The sequence below is a fragment of the Clarias gariepinus genome, chromosome 23, assembly GCF_024256425.1.
Source record: "Clarias gariepinus isolate MV-2021 ecotype Netherlands chromosome 23, CGAR_prim_01v2, whole genome shotgun sequence".
NCBI lineage: Eukaryota > Metazoa > Chordata > Actinopteri > Siluriformes > Clariidae > Clarias > Clarias gariepinus.
The window spans coordinates 10,029,516-10,051,255 of record NC_071122.1 but is presented as its reverse complement, the minus strand read 5'-3'; positions in this window follow the sequence as shown (position 1 = coordinate 10,051,255).

The following is a 21,740-nucleotide window of genomic DNA, read 5'->3' as shown; positions in this document are numbered from 1 at the left end:
AGTGTGCCAGTAGGGCAAAACGTATTTACATATATTTACTCAGTTCCTTTTATTCCTGTGTACATGTTTGATTAATCTGCATAACGTTCAAGGTGTAATCAGCATTTACAAACCTTTTTATTAGATAAAGGAAGGAATGAGTGGGTAAGATATGTAATGTTTGGTGTCAATCTCAAGCTGGCTTTATTTCAAGAATGTTGGTGAACATGGGTAATTGGTAGCATGAACAGAGCTCATGCAAAATTACTTTTTATAAAGTATTAAAAACTCCAACCGGATGGGTCACACGTGACTGCCGAAACACCTGGCTAATTTATGCACAGAAGGAGGAACCACGTGAGGTGTGGCTAAGCCCTGCAATCACATCCGATTGGATGAATCACCTGTGGGACGACCTGACCCCCAAGGGACAAAAACCCTCAGGAAGTCCACAAGAAGAAGAAGAAGAGAAGTTATCATCACAACTGCAACCTACAACATCTTCCAAGCAGCTCGGGCTTCCGCCCTTGCGGGCGCTGCGCCGCCGCTGCTGGCGTCATCCGCTCTTCAAGAACTCTCAACGAGACTTCATGCCAGAACTCCAAAGCCCAGCAACGAAGGAAACCTCAGGAGAAGTTCCAGAGCGCAGCCATCGGTAACCAGGCAACCAACGCCTCACCGAAGGGCTTTTCCGACTGACGTCATCTCTACAACAGCGCACCAACCAATCAGCAACGCTGTGATTCCCTTCGTTGGAGGTGAACCAAAGGATGAGAACGAAACGTAACGCAAGTAAACAAACAATGCTGCATACCTTGCTGAAGTTGGTGCTCGTTTCATAACTAAACCGTAAGATTGAACCCAAGACTCTGCTCTTGTGACTTTCGTTGATCTAGTAACCAGTACTAGAATAACTTCATTCATTTTCACTTGCCAAATTGTTTGCGTGTATGTGTGTGTGTGTGTGCGCGTGCGTTCAAGTAGTGTAGTTTCATGTATCGTAGATTAGTCAAATAAATTCTCGTTTCTTTATAAAGTACTGTTGTCTTGGTCATGTATTTTAAAGTCTAAACATTTGCCCAGATCGTGTTACCTTGCTCATAAATTGCTTAATACTAGATTTTGTGTTATAGCTGTTGGCCATGTGATAACCAGAACTAGTAAGATACACTAAATTGTGCTAAACGCTGAACGGGTAGTCAATATAGTGTACGTTATAAATTTTGATTCAATTAATCAAATTAAACCGAATCGCTAAAGATTCGATACAACTCTGACCCAGAGCTAAAAATTACTTATTAATGATGACGGATGCGTTGGCATTGTGTTCACATTAAAATGTCTATATTTATTGGTGGACAATGCAACCGTCATTCGTTGTCTTGATTATGTAAACCCTACGTATTAATGATGAAGAATGCCGGAAACTATTCATGGTCATTATTATGTTAAAACTCTACCTATACACAGTATTATGGTGGAGAATGCCGGCAGCTTTTCATTGTCATTATAACGTTAAAACGCTACATATAATTTAATACACCTAAATCAGATTATATATTACCTGTCAATGCTTTGAGTATTTAGTTAGGAAAGTGTATCACACTATTTTTCTAAAAGATTCTTGTTTGTACATTTTATCACAAGTATTATCTAAAAAAAAAAACACTCCAACCTTTTTTGTATAGTTGTATCTTTAATTGGAATCTACAACTTGCTTTTGTAATTATTCATCCAGTAGTTGATTTTTATCCAAAAGAGATTTAGAAGCATGCCACAATACAATCCAAGCATTGGAGCAGACACGACTACAAGTACAGCATGACTACGTTTCCAAAACAGGAAACAGCATGCCTGGCTGACGGCCTCAGCAGAAGGATATGTATATTCTTCGCTATATACCAACATTTCAGAGATTCCAGATGATACTATCCCTGTGGGCCTAATTATACGTAGTGCCAAGACAGTGCACAGAAGGGAGGTGAGTCACTTCACATCATGGTGCACCAGAAACATGCAACTTTGCAACACCACTTCAATACTGCAATACAGGGATTTTGAAAACATTTCTGGCCCCAGTCCTTACAAAAGTGCCAAGGATGTCTGTGTGGAAGAGCCTTCAATGTCTAAGGAAAAGTCAGTTTCACCATGGTCTCATGGGACACAAATTTAAAGTCAGTAGTGTGTTCTGGATGGACAGTCCAACATGCTTCAGTTGCTCAAAAATATATGCTCAATCACTTTTCAGATATGTTGCAAGGGCAGGCTACAAGTCCATGAAGAAAGTGATGTCCCAAAAGTCACGACAGTGGCATCAGTAATGGCTGCTAGTGATATTAGAAGAGGGCTAAAATTAGCACCAGTTAATAGCTTGATGATGAGACTGTTTGGGTTGAGGAATGCATTTTTTTCCCTAATGGCTCAGTAATAGTATCATGCACTACTTTCTGGGCAGATAGATGCCTATATTTGTGAGTTACAGTTTGCTGTACTGAGTTCCCAGAAATGTGATATAAAACATGGTAAGAGAAAGGTTGGACACATTTGAATATAAAATGAACAAAAAAGTAATCACACAAATGAATAAATAAAAACCTACTAAACTCCTGTTGAATAGTTCTGCTGTCTTCTTTTTTTCTCATTAGGCCTCATGCAGAATCCAGCATTTCCTATTTTTCTCTTACATTTTTGCCTTAATTTTCAGTTTTGAGAAGGAAAAAAAAGGTAATACCAGATGCACCAAACATTCTTAACCATCCTAGTCTGCTTTTACTCAGGAAGGGAAATGATAAAACCCACTTGATCTTACACTGGGGGTGCATAGTGTTAGTATGTAATTATGATACACTGTGTACAGTAACACCCCTAAACAATATAAACGGACAGGTACATGTTGTGCTACATGCAAATCGGGTGCTAAAATTGGAGAAGTACTTTGTAATCAATAAAAAAAAAATGAAATGTGATCTTTGTGGAACAAAGAAATAAATGGCAAAATATTTACAGTGATGCTGTAAATGCTGTCAGTCAAGGAGAGCACAGTTAAAGAAAAAAAAAATGGTTTCCAGGCAAATGGAGTGAGTGCATAACCTCTGTCACCAATGTTAGAGTTTTAGAAAGCTTTATAAGTTCTCTTTTATAACATTTGAACTGGATAGTGATTTTTATAATTATGTGTTTCAGAGTGTTCATGGCAATGTGAAACAGCTCAGCATCAATTCATCCATCTGTGTAAGCCCTGGATACCCAAAGCATCTAACAGCAATCTGTAAGCCATTCAGAAGCAGAATGCATGCAAGCAGACAAGATTTTTTATAGTCTTAATTATGATCAGTTGACCAATAGTATTACTCTAATAGTACTCTTTAATCTATGAAATAAATGATCCAGTCATTGTATTTCTTTTAACATCATATAATATTCTAAATTTGATTATGTGATGCAATTTTTTTTATAAGTTTGAAAACGAGCAACACTTAGGCAATACCAAAGCAATAATTTCAATAATTGCATATAAACTACTTCTACTTACTTGTGTATTCATTAATACACTATCCTGTAATTTATCACTTTTATATTTATGGCACAGTCCAGATGCCAGAGCAATATCCAAACTAAGTCGGAGCCTTACTTTCTCAGGAACAGATGTTCCCAAATTACTTGATCCTCACGATTAAGAAAATGCTGAATAAGGGATGTCTATCCAGCCCAGGCTGTTATCGCTTTAATTTTGCATCATCATCAGGTCTGGGGTGGCCTGTGGTCTACATTAGCCCAGGGTTATGCTACACATATGGCCAACACACTGATTATATACAGTTGGTCATTACATTTATAAATAGGGAAAATACTGTAGCTGAAATCTGTGCAGGGTGGATCAGTTAAAAGAAGTTTAAATGTTCTTGGGCTTAAAATAAGCAAAAAAATGTCACCACTTTTGACTGTACTTGTATGTAGAAAAATGAGAAAACTAATGATTGCTTAAGATCAACCCATTTTCACATTCATAAATTGAATGCTATTGTTTACAATTTATGTTGTGTAAAAGAATTATTGTCAAGGAGATGACAATTGTTTTATGGCTAAATGGGAACAAGTTTTTGTTACATTGTGGCAAATAAAATAGTGTCTGTATTATTCATTAGTAAAATTCAATATTTTAGCAAATCAATCAGTAGATACACTGATGATATGATGCATAGGACTAATTGAACATTGGTCCTACCCCTATAATGTATGAATGACTATAATATGATAAAATAATAATAGTATTTATTTTATCATAATAAACATTTGTGGAGTATACAGTACAGTTTTAAATGTATTTTTGTCCCACCTAGACACATGGCATCGATCCATTCAATCTGATCATTGTTCATAAAATTCATATACATTTCTCAGGAGATCAGGGTGAAATGTGATAAAAAGCATCACTGTTCAGAGGAAAATTGCCTATCAAGTTTAAGTGAGTAAATCAGTACCAGATGAAACAGGCATATGTTCCACAATAGAGATTTGACTTTTTAATGATTACACAATGTCTCTTCTTTTTGAGGTTGTGACAAGCAAAAGTTTCCAGATGAAGTTTCCATCTGTGCTTTGCGCAGGGACATTGTGCAGAAGAGACTATATGGAGTTACATTAAATAAAATTAATTATGAAGTTTTGTCATTTGATGCAGTACCAGCAATAAAGGTCATAAGCACAGTACAAACCTGTGTTGCATAACTGTGATCCCAGATAAAGGACGACTCTGATCCGGATCCGACTTGGATCTGCTTTGTTCTGACAGATCCACATAACATCTATGATAGATCTGGTTTGGAGACTTCTGCAATCTGGGATTAATGTAAATATAAAAATAATTGGATAGAGTATTATCTTATTATTGCTTAATACTGTGCTAAAAAAGGAATAAACCACTTAACATTACATAATGGTTATCAATAAATCGAATTTTTTTTAATTTTTTTTTTTTTTATAAATTTAGTCCTGTCCAATTCTTTTTCCCGATTTTCTCCCCAATCTAGTCGTGGCCAATTACTCCCCGTCACTAGGAGGCTCCCACACACATCAAGGCTACTACAACCACTCAGTCGGGAGGACGAAAGCTATCCCGTGTTTCCTCCGAACCACGTGACGCGAGCCGACCGCATCTTTTCGAACTGCTCGCTCACGCACCGTTAGGGGCGGAGTAACACACTCGGAGGAAAGCGCTAGCCGCTCCTTCCGTGTGCGCGAGCTCACAGACGCCCCTGATTGGCTGTAGAGCCGTGACTAATGTGGGAGCACAAGTACCTCTCATCCCTCCCCCCTGAGAGAGCTCGGCCAATCAGCTCTCTCTGTGCCTCCGGCTGTGAGAGGAAAACAGCATCACCCGGGGTTCGAACCAGCGATCTCCGGATGATAGGGCGAGCGTTTTACCACTGCGCCACTCGGAGGCGAGATCGAATTTTAAAATTGGAGGAAAAACAGACTTATCGAACATTGTCCAAACAGTTTACACAAAATAGGATGGGGACAAACCCTTTTTTATTTTTTTAACCAAAGTGCCTTTACTTTTCTGCCTTCAGACTCAAAACAATTATAAACACAGTTGCATTTCTTCCAGTGCAGAACTTTTGATGGAAATTAGTTTTTATTCGACCATTTAATATTAAGACTAGCCATCACTGACAATAGGTGTAGTGGATTTACTTACAGTATTATACTTTTGGGGCACTTTCAGGATCTGAATTGCACCTGTTTCAGGTTGTCGTAACAAGTGAACATTTTAATTTAGCCAAGTGAAGTTGAATCTAATTTAAACAGAAAGCTATTGGGTTGCAGGTCTAGCTCCAATGCCCACCCGTAGCTCTCCAGCAGTCCAAGATTTTAATTTGCAACTTTCTGTTCAGTAGGAAAAAAATCTAAAGAAATTTTAAATGCTGAGCAATCACAGCTTCAAGCTGCTCAGGTTTAGGAAAAAAAAATCTTTTTAAGTATTCGTGAAACTATGGAACTAGTTCACTTACCATAATCCAATATAAGCAAAATACATCATAATGCAAAGCAGCATTTGGATTCTACTCAGACACTTGTTCCTTTGATCACATTCCCACAATGCATGATATTACAGTCCCCAAGCAGAATATCTCCAACAATCCTGCTGGATTCATGTGTATTCAGTGGGGTACACCAAGGACCGGGCGGTATCCTTTTTAAAGGGCAAGGTTTTGGAGTCCACTGGCTTTTTCAGCGCCCTGAATCAACTGTCAACTGTTTTCTCCAACCCATTTATCTATATCCAAACACTACTTAAAAACCTCACTTGAGAAAATGTAATGAGTCATTAGTTTCCTGTGAGAAATACTGTAGTATAGGTCAGTGTTAGTGGTACAAGAACATACCACCATGAACGGAGAATCATAAATGTAAAGTTAAAACATCAAGACTTTTTGACTTAAATTAATCATAAGCACAAACTGCCGTGGTGGCAAGTGTAGGTTCAATCCAGAAGACTAACAAGACTTTTTATATAGTGTGGTTAGCAATAGTTTTTATCATAATTGTAGTAATCAATGATGCCAACTCTACCTCAATATAGCATCAGTTAGAACTGATTTTAAAATAAGCCTCAAATAAGTCACGACTAACACATTGTGGAAATAGTGCAGGAGTTACTACTGTGGCGACCAGCAAAGTGCATTTCAAAATCCCAAATGGAGATGTGGTTTGTCTATCTCACCATTTTTCTTTGTCTTCTCTGTCTTTGTCGTCTTTTTGCTTCAGCTATGAATATGAATTTCCATTTAGACTACCCTGTGTGAAACATGCAGGATTTCAGCCTTCACTGTTGATACTGTGGCCCTACTGTTTTAAAAGCCTCCCATCATCTAGTTGATCTTTCTATGTGGAGCTAGAGGAGTGGATCTTGGCCCTGGCTCAGCTGGGTATCTATAGATCTTTTCAAGTCTCAATAGAATTCTTATTCCCCAGTGGTTTTCTCAGAGCTGCCTCAGGGGAAATGTGGTAGTTCATCTGTGACCAAACACATTTTGAATGCCCAGAGAAAAGATGATCTTATGTATGGCTTACATTCGATGGCCTGCAAAACACCAGATTCCAGATACTAGGACAATATGAGCCTCCTAAGGACTAGTGAAACTAAAATTAATTTAGAGATTGGGATAGCTTGCTATCAGATACTGAAAATTACTTTAAAGCAAGACTAAGAAATGATAAAATTTCAGAAACCACATAATCACACTGTAGACTAGGGGTTATACTAGGGGACACTTTGTTTAGAAGACTGGAATGCAGATGTTTAGATGCAGATGGAGACTCTGGACTATTGGTGGCAGAGAATGAATAACAATTACCTAGATAGGGTGTCAAACAGTAGATTGAAGATACTGATTTAATTTTTTTTTATCTAAAATTGCAGGTTAAGCATTGTCCTCTGATTCTTTGCCCAAATTACCATGTTTCTAACACGACCACACCACATATAAGCATATAGATGGTTAGAAAAGTAGCTTGAGACTGTGGAAATTTTTTTAAAACTCTGTAGAGGTTATGAAAATTGACATACATGTCCTATATATTCATAAACACAAGTCATAAGAAAACATTTTAATAAAGTTAAAACTGGTTATCATCATGGTTATCATTTTAATAGTACATTGAATGCTGTTGTAATAAGCCCTAAGCTACACTGAGATCTAGCCAACATACATATGTTGGCATGACATTTATGCAATTTATAATGAAAGTACTGTATTACTTAAAATTATGGAAAGAATTAGACATTATTCCATCTGCCTTATATTTTTTAACAGCTGTCCAAAACTCTGTGTGCCAAGCAGCACAGACTACATGGATGAAAACTGGTTGCCCATCTGACTTAATTTCTCTTGCTCAAGGACACAGTAAGAACCCAGTAGTCATGTAGGTCAGATGTATTTTAAGTGCTAGGGAATATATCACATTTACACATACATTTAGGCATTTGGCAGACATCTTATTCAGAGCGACTTACACTGCTTTGAGGTTTACGTCACTAGATACATCCTTTCATTCACCGGTTAGGTTAGTATCTATTAGTACATCAATCAAACTTTAAAAAATATAAAAATACTGTGTGTGTGTGTGGGGGGGGATCTGGGAGTTCTAGCAGTTCTAGCAGTCTAGATGCATGTCTTCCCCGATCCTAAAAGATGGTGGGACCAGTTAAGCAGTGCTGGAGAATCTGTACATACGGTATTTGGTCTGTGAGACTTTAAAGGGGTCAAACAGGCCTACATGCACTTTTTTAAGCTGTTTGAACTGAACTGTGTGTTAGGAGAGTGCGTACACAACCACTCTACGATGATAAAGAGCCGCCCAGTGGTTTTCTTTTCATTTATTACAATAACATGCCCCTTCTGAAATCAGGCCAATCACAAATGCCTGTCGATGTGACGCCACACCACAAGAGGCTGCTCCTACACTAGTTGATTGACACTGGTGTTTTAGCAAAGACCCGCCCCGAGTGAGAAGAAGCTGTCGGCCATTGTTTTTCGCCGCTGGAGCAAAATTACGCCTAAGCGAGTCTTGTGTACAGTTGTTGGGTGTAATAGTGAACACAGCAGTTGTCATTCACTACCTAGGGTGAGTGATCTAGGGTACCTACCTAGGGTTAGGTATATGAGCCACTGAGGACGCAGTGGCTGAATTTAGTTTTTGAAGCTAACGTCCCCGCCAATTTACCTAAATGCGTTCATGTTTGCGATAATCATTTTTCACCAGACTGCTTTATAAACGAGGGTCAATATAAAGCAGGTTTTACTAGGAAGCTGCTCCTGAAAATCGGATCTGTACTAACGCTTCGTGTTCCTGCTTCATCTTCACCAGGCTCAGTGAGTGTAATTCCTTTTACTATGACTCTTTACAGATCGCCTTTTCTAATAATCACGATGAATGTGAAGTGTAAGTTAACTTATACTCTCATAGAACATGGTTATGGCTTCTTCTCTGTGTACATCCGTCTCTATATAATCCCTAATCGCCCGTTTATAATAAACAATGCATTAAGGTGATTGTCTAGTTGCAAACTGTGTACGTAGTCGGAAAACTATATTATGCTTACCTTTGTTACGTTAGATGGTTTATAACGGTGTCTGTCGGAGATTAAGAAGTCATGTAAACACATCAGTAAACACATCGCGTCTGTATCTCTCTCAGTAAGTTTCTCCGCTTTTTGTTGTTGCTCGCGGCAGCGCAACAGCCCGTTAATTCATGCCCATGCAGTGATGACAAAGACAAATCGAGTCGATCATGTCCATTCTTTTAATTTCTGCGTTGTCAGGCGATATTACAAACTTCCACGTAGGTTCCGTACTTAAATCAAACCAAAAACGACTGAAGAAAACAGGCTCGGGCTCCATAATACAGCGTTTTCCAGTTTGGACTGCATTACCCACAAAGCACTGCGTTGTGGGAAATGCTTTGTGGGTAATGCAGTCCAAAGCATTGCCCGCACTGGACTACACTTCCGTGGCTATACCCCACGGGTGTTGTGAAGACACGCCCCACAGAACTGGGGGGGGCGGGCTCAGCAGAGGTCATGAGCATTTAAATTAGCATGTACTGAAACAGGTTGCTGAGAACAGAGCTAGTTTTTAACAGGTAAAAGTAGTGTTTTTTTTACACAATCCTTTTGAATTTTTAATTAACGTATAATACAAACTTTTCATTAGGACCCTAAAGATCATATTAACATTTAATGAATAATGGGATGTGTAGGACCTTTAAGGTGTTATAGGGGGAGTGGTGGTTCAGGCAGTTAATGTACTTGGATTTTGGTTTGTGGATCTGAGGATCTGGGTTCAAAGGTCGGTGGCTGCCTCATTGTCGTAGGCATCTGGCGTAAACCTGTGATGAAGTTGTTGCCGATCTCGTAGTCCGCTGTACTGTAAGCTTAGGTTGGACTCTAAAGTGTTATCATCATAGTGTACATAAGCAGCTTTTTCCCCCCACACAAGCAGAAAATAAGCTTTAGACAGGCTTTTATTTTTTACAGGTTCACTTTAAAATTGTGAGAAATGCATTTCAAATAGGGGAATAGAATTCTAGTACTTCCTGATAAACTGAGGTAATCTTGAAGTAAGAATTTGAAATAAAATTTAAGAAGCAAAAAATATCTTTAAATATTACATAGTGGCCCACACTGTTAATTGTCAATACTGTTTAAGTATATCAGAATTCACTCTAATTTTAAATCTAAACTTCATATTCATACAGATATTACTTTTTATTTATATTGTTTTCATAGTGTATTTCTCTTTATGGAAAAACTATTACCATATATGGTAACTTTATGGACCTTGATTTGCAACATAAGCATGACAACAGTGAAACATTTTGAAATAAAAGTCACAAAAAGTAACCAACATGTAAATAGGCGGCATCATGGTGTAGTGGCCTTGCACCTGCCGCTTTGCACCTCCTGAGTTTGGGTTCAATTCCCATCTCTGTGTGCATGGAGTTTGCATGGTCTCCCTGTGCTTTGTGGGTTTCCTCCTACAGTCCAAAGACATGCAGATTGGGCTAGAGGCTAATATACAAGCATTTCAGTGAGTGTCCTGGAAAGATATAGTTCCTCATTCATCTTGGGTAATAATTTTCCTATAATGTATAAATCTAAAAATAAAAAATACACACAAAGTTAAATAAAACAGATATGTTTAAAAGTAAAATGAATAAAAAATATTTTTAGTTGAATGTAAACAAAATAGGCATACTTTGAAGTTGAAGCAATTTTTTCATTAAGGTCTTTAGTGACATGACATGTCTGCTTCCTTTCAGGTGCAAATCCTCAGCCAAGCACTTGAGTTATCAACCCAAGCTGGTGCAACAACTTGATCCTGTAGGTTCAGAATTTATTCAAAGAATTTATAGACTAGCCGGCAAGATGTTGAATATGCATAGAAGAAGTATTACTCCTACTCAAACTTAAGGTTATGCTGCCAAACCAGATAGAAGACAGGACTATCCTAGTCTAGCATCCTAGCATTCTGGCAAGCAGTAATTAGAGCACTTTAATCACCCCTAAAGCATGTTGGCTGTACTTGTGTCATAAGTGCATTAAATGTTACAACTCCCGTTTGGCTTTAGCTCCTATAATCCCGTTTGGTTTGTAGATTAGTACAGGATCTTTATTCAGGCACTGTTCTTGGTGAAAGCAATAGTGCCAATTTTCTACCTTGAAGGAGTTTGCCCTTACATTGAGCTTTTACTATAATGGATTTTCCACAGAACCTAAATACAAAACTCATTCATTACCAGTAGGTAAATTTGTTAAATAATATTTGCCTGTATTCTAAATTTAAAGCTCATTTATTCTGAGGTCTGGGATTATGCATCACAAACTGTTAAGAAGGGTCTGTGAGGCATTCATTCTCTACATGGCTTATTTTGTGTGTTCACATGGAGCATGAAGCCTATTCCAGGGAATGTGGAGAATAAGGTGGGGTACACCCACCTTCACACATGACAGGCAATTTGGAAATTTACCTGGACAATTATGTATTTGGCCTGTGAAAGAAACTGAGTACCCACAGGAAACCTACAAAGCACAGGGAGAACATACAACCTCTTTGCATACATTGGCAGAGGTGAGATTCGAACCCCAAAACCTACTGTAGCAGTGCTAACCACTAAGCCGTCACTTTGAGAACACTGATTTGGAATTTCCAAATAGATATGTGATTGATTTATCTCTAACAACATTTCTTCTGTCTTCATGAATGGGATCTCTTTGCTCAGCTATCAGTATGCATTTCCATTTAGACTACCTAGTGTGAAACATGCACCATTTCATCGTTTACCATTGAGACTGTTGCCCTACAGTATTGGGAGCATCATCAAATTGATCTTTCCATGTGGAGCTGGAAGAGATGATCTTAGCCCTGGCTCAGTGGGCCATCAATAGATCTTTTCAAATCTCAATAGAATTCTCATTCCCTGATTGGTTTCTTGCTGGCAGTGGGGGAGGCTTAGGGCAATGTGGTAGCTCATCGGTGACACACAATTTGTATGCACATACTATAACAAGAACAAAGGTGGTTGAGGTTGTGGCTTATTTTGAATGGCCTGCAAAACACCAGAACCTGCATTCTAGGTAAAAGAATAATAATAATTGACTCCTGAAAGTAGAAAATACTTTTTAAAAACATACAAAGGATGCTAAATCCTAAAGACCAAGGCAAAAAAAAAAACAAATTCAGAAGATGGGAAAGATCTTGTTTACAGAGACTGGGCAACAATTACTTTTAGAAAGTAGGAAACCTCAGATTTGAGACATCGAAAATCCTTAAGGATTTAACACAGAACGGATAAACACAATAGAGCAAACATAAACAAAAGCACATGACAAGAAATCAGCACCTGTTTCATCACAAACTACAATAAGCACTGGAAAAGGGAATTAATGACAAGCTCTATACAGATGGGACTTGTTTAACTGGATAATGTCTGTAATAACTTTCTTCCCATGTCCTTAATGATAAATCTCCACCACTTTGATTGGATTTAAATTTACTGTACTGCATAACACTGAATGATGATGTGGCACTAACATGTATCTGACATTATAATAGCCCATTGAACTAACCTTAAGAATAAAAATGTTTTTTTTATTAAGATAATGCATGTATTATGAAAACAGAATGTGCCACCTACGCATGATTTTTTTATTTTTCTGACGCTCTTATTTTGCTCGGTTTTCCAGTTTCTCAACAGTCGTGATAAGGTTTGTACATTTTTTCTTTGTTAAAAGATGAGTCTCTTTAAATTGTTAATTTGGTCATGCAGACTAATGATCATAATTTAGGTTTAGGTATGTAATTTGGTATACAGTTCCTCAGATAAGGGAAAAAAAAACATATATAACCAATCCAGTAATAATTTAAATACAACCACAGAGTTCCTTTCAAAGGCTACACTCGATGCTGCGTGAAAACGCTATGGGAACATCTTGTCATGTTGCCGGTTGTGAAGCATTTGTGTACCAAACACGTCAAATTTTTGGCTTTTATAACCTCGGTCAGGTGACGTCATCTGATAGGACGCACCTGCAGGTTATAAATAGGAGTGAACCGGAAACATTCCTTAGATTCTTGTCTTCACCTAGTTGTGAGCGTGTGTGTCTAACCAGCAAAAATAAGTGTTTAACTTACCGATAATGGCAGAGTTTAAACGAGATGTCCCTCCGTGTGTTTAATCCATATCGGAGGGCGATCTCTACACTTTACTGCTTCGATTAAGTGCTACGCGCGCGCCTCGCATTCCTTGAGAATCTTCGAGCCGCCGCGCATTCCTGGGGCTTAAACTCGTGCATCCGGCAGAGCAGTGAGAGACGGATTTAAAACTCCTTTCTTTCGCGTTCTCATCGGATCGGGAAATCCCTCTGTCCGCTCGCAAGCGCGCGCCGCGCTTCTTGTGAATGGGCAAGGATAAACATCCTCTCTTGCTTCCGCGGAGATGGTAATAGGCTCTAAGCACTTAAAAATAATAATAAAAAAAAAAACATAGACGGCAGGTTCTGTCGGGTGGCCGGGGGCGGAGCCTCAACGACACTCCCTCCCCTTTTCTTAGCAATCTCCATATAAGTTAACCCTTTCATGGATTAAGCTGTATTCATCCCGTGTTTTCCTGCCATCAACTTATTTATTTATTTAAATATAATTGAGGTAGAAACGCGGAGTTATATGATGACACCCAGATAGAAGAAACGCTTCCAGGCTATCTCTCTTCTGGGACATCATCCTTCCTGAAAAGCTATTATTTCCTTTCAAGCTGTGTAGACTTTTTATCTTCCCTGGAGGGAAAAGCTTTTCAGGCAGCAGGTCAGGTTGGCGCATTGCACACCATGGCGGTTTTGCACGCCTACCAGGCTGACCTGCTGAGAGACTTGAGTACTGGCGGGGCTCTGCAAGGTAAGGCGTATTGGATTTACGCCGGGCCACAGACTTGTCTCTTCGTGCAACAAAGCAGACGGCTCGTGCTATTGGCCGTTTTATGGCTGCTATGGTCTCTGCGGAGAGGCACTTGTGGTTGAATCTCAGGGGCATTAAGGAGAAGGATCGTGTATTCCTCCTCGATGCCCCATCTCGCCTCCCGGCCTACTTGGCGATGTCGTTAACTCGGTCGCCACTAGGTTCATGAGGCGAAGTTTGTATAACAAGCCTTCGGGAAATTCCTTCCCCGCCTTGCTCAAGAGTCGGGACTGTCGGCCACCCAGTCTCGACCGGGTCTGACTGTTGCGAGGCATGAAACACACAAGGAGAGTGTTTTTGAGCTGGGCACCCCCTCGCAAGATTGGGGTGCGTCACGCAATCCGCCTCAAAAGAGGTCAGACTATATTGTCTTCACAAAGAAGCCCTGAGGTTCATGTGCCCAGAACCGTGGGGGGTGGCCCCCCAATGGGGAGAGGCACGCAGAATTCCTTTTAAAGAATAAAGTGTTCTCCCTGGCACCCCCAGGAGGTTGGTGTTCTTGCTCCGCCACCACTGGTGTTTCGGGCAACTCCAGTCTCCAATAAAATGTTAGTTCTTCGGGTTTTTCCTGCCGTGTTTCAGGATGCCGAACATCTAACATCCCTCCCGTTTAACCAAGCCGCTGAGCTTTGCCCCTTTCTGAAACACTGGCAGCGTGGAAGCTACTGCCAAGTATATCTCCTTGGGCGCTAAGCACTGTACAGAGAAGCTACAGGATTCAGTTCTCACATCACCCTCCGCGTTTCAATGGCGTGGTCTCCACTTCCATGAAACCGGAAAGTGCAAGAGGAACGGGGGGCTGCGTCCATTTTTTTAGATTTTGCGGGCTTTACCGCTATCTAAAAATAAATCAATGGAAATATTGCCACAACACAGGAGGTTCCTGAGGTTCGCTTTCGGGGGGCGAAGCTTACCAGTATCGGGTCCTTCCATTTGGTCTAGCTTTTTCACCCGCACATACACAAAATACATGGATGTAGTTCTGGCTCTTACGACTCCAGAGCATCCGTATTGAATTACATGACTGGCTGGCCCAGTCTCAGTAGCTAGCGCTTCGACATCAGCATGTCGTTCTAGCTAATCTTTGTTTCCTAGGATTGAGATCCAATGCCATGAAAGCATGCTCTTTCCTGTTTAGAGGACAACATTTTTGGGTGTCACATGGAATTTGAGCGTAAGCGGGCACAGCTGTCTCCCGCTCGTGTCGAATCCATTCTCAACACCGTCAAGGAAATCAAGCTAGACCAGAAAGTGACCATCACTTTCAGAGATCTTAGCTCTCATGGCAGCTGTATCCACGGTGACACCTTTGGACCTTCTGCACATGAGAGCATTTCAGTTGTGGCTAAGAACCAGGGGATTTTACTCTAGGGCCAATCCCCAATAAGGGCTACGCACCAGGTGCTTCGTACCCTTCCTATGTGGTTCAGACCCCGGTTTCTGACTCTGGGTCCCACTCTAAGTTCGTCTTGTTGTCGCAGATGCTAACGACAGACGCTTCCCTCAGGGGCTGGGGTGCGGTCTTAAATGACCGTCCAGCCCAAGGGAGCTGGAGAGGCCATCTTTTGCGCGGCACATCAATTGCCTCAAAATCTTGGCTCTATTTCAGGCCCTAAAGCACTTCCTCCAGCAGTTGAGACTACCATGTCCTAGTGCAGGTGGACAACACTATGGCAGTCTCGTATATTAATCGCCAGGGCGGACTGTGCTCGCGCCGCTAAATAGCTAGCGCACCAGATTCCTGTCCCTCAGGGCGATTTACATTCTTGGAAAATTTCATGTAGCGTAGGTGGACCTCTTTGCCTCGCAAGATCAGCAAATGTCCCCTTTACTACTCTCTGACTCTAAGTCAAGCTGGTCTTCCAGCCAGCGTAATTAAGACTATTCTAAGTACTAGGACTGCCTCCCCTCAAATAGAATGTATTTGAAAAGTTGGGATGGTTTTTCTAAATGGTGTTACCTTTCTAAGAGGATCGGACAGCTATTGCGTGGGCTCACTTCGCCTCTAGGAATCAGGACTCATTCAACCAGGGGAATCGCCTCATCAATTGCATTAGCAAGAGGTATTCCCTTGCAGCAAGTATGTGACACAGAGGGTTGGTCCTCTCCACACACATTTGCCAACATGCATCCTATTGTTTTGAAGCCTTCTGTCCTCCGCCTTTACAGCTTCGGAGCAGGAGAGACATCACTTACTGTGTCCAGTACGTGCTCTTCAGATTTACATCCACCGCATTAGCCAGTGGCGTAAGTCAGAGCAGCTTTTACATGTTTTGAAGCCGCAAGCTGCGTGAGAGATGCTATTGCCCTCTCCTATGAGGCGCGTGGGTTCACTTCGCCTCTAGGAATCAGGGTTCATTCAACCAGGGGAATCGCCTCATCAATTGCACTAGCAAGAGGTATTCCCTTGCAGCACGACTTCACTTACTTTGTCCAGTACGTGCTCTTTAGATTTACGTCCACCGCATCAGCTAGTGGCGTAAGTCAAAGCAGCTTTTACATGGTCTAGGGCCGCAACGGGGGGTGGCCCCCACTACACTGGGCTTATTGCCCTCTCCTATGAGGCGTGTGGGCTCACTTCGCCTCTAGGAATCAGGGCTCATTCAACCAGGGGGATCGCCTCATCTATTGCACTAGCAAGAGGTATTCCCCTGCAGCAAGTGTGTGACACGAAGGGTTGTCCTCTTCGCACACATTTATTACATTAGTTCGGATGTTCATGCTACTCCGGGCTCACGGGTCCTCGAGTCAGCTACCCAGACATAGTTCTGAGACCTTCTCGGCCTTGTGCGCACACGCTACACAACCTTGGAGTCCAGACACTCGCAGTGCGGCGGCGTTGGGACTCTCGTTCCCATAGCGTTTTCACGCAGCATCGAGTGTAGCCTTTGAAAGGGAACGTCTCGGGTTATTTTGCTGTAACCCTGTTCCCTGAAAAGGCGGGAACGAGATGCTGCGTCCCAATGCCGCACTGCCTATGTGACCGGACGTCCGTTCTGACAAATCAATCTGAGGAATGTTTCCGGTTCACTCCTATTTATAACCTGCAGGTGCGTCCTATCAGATGACGTCACCTGACCGAGGTTATAAAAGCCAAAAATTTGGCGTGTTTGGTACACACATGCTTCACAACCGGCAACATGACAAGATGTTCCCATAGCGTTTTCACGCAGCATCTCGTTCCCGCCTTTTCAGGGAACAGGGTTACAGCAAAGTAACCCGAGACGTTGCACCTGGAAATGATGGAATTGAACCAGGTCTCCATGTGTATTTATGCCTAGCATTCTATGTATCTATCATTCAGTTTTGCATGCTACCAAGAATCATACTGAGTAAGGGCCTATATATGTGTATATACATCAAATATGATTATAATGTACATTAGTTTATTTTATTGTGTTATCAGCATGCTTATGTTTTTTTTTTTTTTTTTTTTGCTTTTTTTTTTTTTTAAAGTTGCGAAAGTCAAAATGATCAGTCACCTATTCCATGGGTCAAATTACAAGGACTACAAAAACATTTCCATGTTCTGCACCTGTGACTGTGTACAACCAGCACATTGGGGACGTTGATCTCTCTGATTAGCTGTTACAATATAACACTGCAAAGAACAAAACAGTGAAGTGATGTTAAAACTTCCAAAAGGAGATCAGAATGGTCCCCTTTGTCTACATGCTCGGTTTCTATTTAATTTGGTTATTAATGATGTTCACATTAGACCACACAGTATAAAATAGTCAACATTTCATGTTTCATAGCTGGGGTTGTAGACATCCAGTGTTTGGAGCTTTACATCATCCAATTGCTCTTTTTATGTAAAAAGAACACAGGTCTAAAGCTTAAGTCTGTACAATTTCCAGGGATTTAAAAACACATGCTGCCAGAGACTGTAGAGCTCCAGTGTAATGAATCTTGAGACCTTATTTTGCACTGGAAGCTCATCTGCTGCATGGTTTAGAAGCTTGAGAATTCTTGTTGTCCTTAAAATCAATATACCACAGTGGGAGTATGTTGATGGTGCTGGAAATGAAGGCTTGTCTAAACTAGATTGGATTACTTTTGAGCTGTCAGCTAGGAAGCTGAGTTAACAAACATAAAAGAAAAAAATATATATAAGGTTATATTTGCATCTCAAGTTTCCGAAAGCAATGTGGCGATCCCCAGCGATGGAGTACTGTACAGTAAATGGATTATCTGTAAAGAAATACATTAGCATTTCTTTTGATCAGTAATGTTTTGTGGAATATGTGCAGTCCAAACTGATTTATTTATTAATGGACATTGATCTTATTGAGAGCAAGATATAACCCACAAGAATGCATGTCTTACATTATTCCACGGACAGCAAAAGGTCTCCTGTCACACCCCATGTTACTTTTTATTCAGTACCTATAGTTCCCAGCACAGCTGGCTTGGACTCAACAGGAGCCATCAACTGGGCAAGCCACTGTGATAAATACTGTCAGCGGCAGTTCACACTGTGACCAAAGAGTAATGTTAATTCACGTAGTACTTTAGGGTATGGTGCACACAAAATAAGAAATGGACAGACAAATGCACAAAGACATATAGGGGTTAACAGAGCTTGTACACTAATAAATACAGTCAGGTCTATAAAATATTTAACAAAAAGTAGGTTTTTGGCATTTGTTCTCTGTACTGTACACCACCACATTGAATTTATAATGAAACACTCAAAATATGAGCCAAGTCAAGACTTTTAGCTTTAATTTATGGGGTTTGAGAAAAGTGTGGTATTAATAGAAATTTGCATACACATACTGTACAGCCATTATGGGGGATCCTAAATAATGAAATAAATGGCTGACAAGCAGTTGCATAGCCACGTGTGGCCTGTTCCCAAATTACTTCATGACAAATTAAGATAAAAACCTGGAGGTAGTTCTGAGTGTTACATTTTCATTCTGTCACTGTTTACTCAAATTCTCAACCTGAGGTTCAAAAAGCCGTCTGTGCAAGTGAGGGTGATCATCGTCCATTGGGTTGAAAAAATAACCTCATCAGAGAAATAGAGACCATAAGAACAGAAAGGTCATATTAGACTTTGTTAGAAATCTTTGCCAGATTGTTTGGACTGATGGAATCCAAATTACCTTGTAGCAGAAGCCTATCAGCAAAACTGATAGGATGCCACTTCAAATTCCAGATGGATAATGGCCTAAAACATACAGTGAATGCTACCTAAGGCAAAAAAATGGAACATTCTTCACTCGCCATGTCAGTCACCTGATCTCAACCTAATGGATCGTGCTTTTCACTCACTGAAGAAAAGACTGAAAGCAGAAAAACACAAACATTCATGCAGCTGAAGGCATCTACAGTAAAATCTTAGCAAAGGATTTTTACTCAAATATTAATGGCAATCTTTATGTTGGTAATTACATGTAATTAATTGTATTTGTTCCATTATTTGGAATAAACAAACTGGGAATGGGGTGTGTACATGTGAATGTCTGTAATACTTTTGTTAAACCCCTTGAATTAAAGCTACTGTAAAGGTCTCAACTCGACACATCTTGAGCGTTTAATTTCAAAATTAGTGTGGTGGTGTATAGAATGCAAAAGGCAAACAACTTGTCTTTGTTCCAAGATTTATGGACCTGGCTGTGTAATGTAGTTTTTTTTTTTTTCCAAACCTTGTTTTTTATATTTAACTAATCTCTATATTATTTTAATTTAATTCTTTTTTTTATCAAAATTTTGTTAAATATTCATAAAGCTTAAGTGCAATGAGTTTTTTGCCCCGTTTGAACCATGTCACTCTCTCAGACCACTTAACACAAACCAATATCTAGCAAGATATTGTGAATGGACCTGACACCTCATTAGCATGCTGAATGAAGAGTTCTGTGTTTGCAGTTTTCTACCCAAGGGTCACTTTGTGAAAGCTACATCTCTTTCCCTGAAGCAAAGGAAATGTCAGTGCTGTTTAGTTTTATTGCCTTACATGAATGTAATATAGCTACTAAACTGGTTGTAATAACAAAACGCAATCAAAAGATCAGGAAATTTAGAACACAAGACATCTGAGAAATTGATGGGGGAACTACAGGGCATAATCTGCAGAAAAATTGACAATCATGAATCCCAATTGCTTGGATCTTAGCATTAATATTCCAGACATATCTCAATCCCAGAGTCAGTTCTCGAATCCACAGGCAATAAAAGAAATGATCCTTTGGGTTTTCTGAGGTCGACGTGACGAATCTGACACTGTGCGCATTGACCAGCATTGATACGAGGCATGGATTTTAATTTCGGAGTTCAGCACTGGGAATCCATTGATATAGCAATACTCACGTCTAGGAAGAAACCTCAATCTACTCTTCAGATTGAGCCTTTTTTGGAATTACTTTCCGCTGTCTGTTTTACAAATGCTCTGTATACACTAGCGGCATCATTTCCACTCAATAGTCAATAGAACCTGGCTCCATCTGTACTCGCTGTTGTGTACTCGAGGAGTTGATAGTCCCAGCTGGTGTTTTTAGATGGAATTTGAATTTGGTCTCCCTAAGTCTCATTTACAACTATAATTGTTGGGTTTTGATAACAATTACAGCCTGGAAAAAAAAATGTTGGAAATACCTGCTGCGAATTGAGAGCTGGTGTGGTGGTGTTTTATGCAAAAATGTTTCCTGATACACTTGTGTATCAATATTTATAAGTAATATGTAATATTTTTTAAGACATTTTTTTTTTTTACACTTGTGCATTCACCACTTGTTTTTAGAGTCTGGTACATTTGGGGAGATTTGAAAGCTGTTTTCCATTAAGAGGTTAGATCCTCGCTCCCCTCAAAATTAGTGGTCTTAGTAGAACCCAAGGTGCATCTGTATGTTACTGAGTAAGGTGATTAGTCTAACCTCTCATATTCCTTTCTGTGCAAGTTATTCGAGTTCAGGAAAGGATTATAAAGGTGCTTATTAATATATAAAACCAGACTTCTAAAGAAGTAGAGTGCTGTAATTAGTTTGCATTTGCTTGACCTACAGTAAAAGGACTGGCCAGCATGGATAAAATTCTCTGAATACACTAAGCATTCATTCTATGTTAAAATGGCACTTTAAAGCAAAAGAAAGACTAACTGTGCATTAATTTATTAATTCTCTATAATGCTTATTTCATCCAGTGTCATTTTATGCCTGGATCCTAACCCAGGAAACTCAAGGAGCAAGGCAGGATACACCCTAGATGGGGTGCCAATCCATCACACAAACAAAACGCACACTCACAATTTGGAAACACCAGATAGCCTATTTTGCATGTATTTGGACTGTATTTGGAAAAGAAGCTGAAGTACATGGAGGAAACCCACTAAGCATGGGGAGAACATGCAAACTCCATGCACACAGACTTGAAGATGGGACTCAAACCCTCAAACCCTGAAGGTTTTGAATTTTATATCATGCCTAACAATTGGGCCCCTTATTCATGAATTGAAACCATTTGATTTTTCTAGCCTGAGCTGCACCCCATGATACAATGAATAAAATCAGAAACCATGATAACATAATCCACATAAGTTATATGCTGTAAGACTGAAAAAAGTATACAAAATTTTATAATTTTTTTTATAATATATACCAATCAGCCATGACACTTAACTAGTCCTCACAGGGATGGTAAGCCTTGGGTGCCCATGACCTGTTAATGGTTTGTTGGTGTATACTTGGTGATCAAGATTGTTCAGTTCACCTGGCAGTGGTCATAATGTTATGGCTA